This window comes from Suricata suricatta, chromosome 9 (genome assembly GCF_006229205.1).
Source record: "Suricata suricatta isolate VVHF042 chromosome 9, meerkat_22Aug2017_6uvM2_HiC, whole genome shotgun sequence".
In the NCBI taxonomy this organism is placed as follows: Eukaryota; Metazoa; Chordata; class Mammalia; order Carnivora; family Herpestidae; genus Suricata; species Suricata suricatta.
In genome coordinates this window covers 71,117,834-71,120,198 of record NC_043708.1, presented here as the reverse complement: position 1 = coordinate 71,120,198, position 2,365 = coordinate 71,117,834, and positions in this window count along the sequence as shown.

The window sequence follows — 2,365 nt, the reverse complement described above, 5'->3', positions numbered from 1 at the left end:
CCTGGTCCTCCATTAGGTTTCTCCTGTTTTCCTGTTAGACCTATGAGTGCAAACATATGGTTTCTGTCCTTCTCTGCTTGGCTTATTTCACTTAGCATGACACCCTCAAGGTCCATCCACTTTCCTACAAATGGCCAGATTTCATTCTTTCTCATTGCCATGTAGTATTCCATTGTGTATATATACCACATCTTCTTGATCCACTCATCAGGTGATGGACATTTAGGCTCTTTCCATGTTTTGGCTATTGTTGACCTTGCTGCTATGAACATTGGGGTACATGTGCTCCTATGTATCAGTCCCTTGGGTAAATCCCTAGCAGTGCTATTGCTGGGTCATAAGGAAGTTCTATGGATAGGTTTTTGAGGAGTCTTCAAACTGGTTTCCAGAGTGGCTGCACCAGTTTACATTCCCACCAACAGTGCAGGAGGGTGCCCGTCTCTCCACACCCTCGCCAGCATCTGTAGTCTCTTGATTTGTTCATTTTAGACACTCTGACTTTTAAGAGTAAGTATTCTAATGTATGATGGTATGCTGAATATGATACAGAATTTGTAGTTGGATGATGAGTTTTTAAAGCATTATACTTAGGTAGGAGAAAATTTGGTCTGTCCTATTGATATATATTTCTATTTGAGGATAGTTGACCCATGTCGCATTAGTTTCAGATGCACAACATCGTGATTTGACAAGTTTAAACATTGTGTTGTTGTCACCACAAGTGGAGCTAACATCTGTTACCATATAATTGACTCTATTCCTTATGCTGTGCCTTTTAGTATCGTGGCTTGCTCATTCCATAACTAGAAGCCTGTATCTTCCACTCACCTTCTTTCATTTGGCCCATTCCCAACCCCCTCCCCCATGGTAACCATCAATTTCTTCTTTGCATTTATGAGTCTATAACAGCTTTACTTTTAACAGCCCCAAATGGGACTGTCCAAAATGTACATCAACTGGTGAATAGATGAACAAATTCTTTTATATCTTTGTAATAGAATACTACTCAGCAACAAAAAGGAACAAACTTTTTTTTTTTTACCATTTTTTATTTATTTTTGAGAGACAGAGCACGAGTGGGGGAGGGGAAGAGAGAGAGGGACACACGGAATCCAAAGCAGGCTCCAGGCTCTGAGCTGTCAGCCCGGAGCCCGACACTGGGCTTGAACTCATGAACTCTGAGATCATGACCTAAGCCAAAGTCAGATGCTTTACTGACTGAGCCACTTAGGCACCCCAAAAAGGAACAAACTTTTCATACTTACAGCCATGGAAGAATTTCAAAATATCTATGCTGAGAAGGCAGACAAAAGAGTACCTATGATTTCATTTATACAAAATTATGAATTATCCAAAATGATCCCTCACAGAAGTGTTGCCTAAAATGGGGGTGGAAGAGGGTTGAGAAACAGATTACAAAGAGACATGAGGAAACTTTTGAGGTAATACATTTGTCCTCAATTGTGGTGATGGCTTCACAGGTGTATGTATATGACAATGTTATATATATATCTTAAAACATTGTTCACTTTACATATCTATATCCATGTCTTATAATATTGTTCATTTTAAATTGATGCGGTTTATTTTGTATGCCAGTTATAAATCAATAAATCCATTAAAAATCCAAATTGAACAGATCTCTTAATGTTGTACAAGTCTTCTGGTGTCACTCAAAATGCAAAATGCTTTTCCTCTAGGTTCTTATTGGCCTAAAACTTTTTTTTAAGTGTAGATACTGACTGCATCCATGTGCTAAACTGTTTATTTTTATTTATTTTTAATTTTTTTATGTCCTTCTTTTATTTTTGAGAGAGAGAGAGACAGAGAGCGAGAGGGGGAGGGGCAGAGAGAGGGGGAGGCACAGAATCTGAGGCAGGCTCCAGGCTCTGAGCTGTCAGCACAGAGCCCAAAGTGGGGCTCAAATCATAAACTGTGAGACCATGACCTGAGCCAAAGTCTGAGGCTGAACTGACTGAGCCACCCAGGCACCTCTGTCCAGCACAGTTTTGAGACAAATTATGACAATGTGATTTGGAAGGTGGAAAAGAAGGGAAGGGAATGTGTGAACACAAACAGAAACCATGCTTGAATTTCTTACTTCCCTGTGCATCTGGGAAACTGCTATCATGTGGTCTTTGGAATCATGAAGCTCCTTGATGTAAATCCGTGGAGATTGGCCACCAGGAAACAGTGGGAGCTAAGCTTCCATCTATGTGTCTAGAGATACATGTTTACAGGGCTTTAGAGAAGATGTGTGCCTCTCCAGAACTTTATCTGATAATCCTCAGAGGTTTTTATTTAAAAAAATAAACAGTCATAAAATGGGAGCTAAAGAAGTGCTTGTTTTGCCTTTGGGACATCA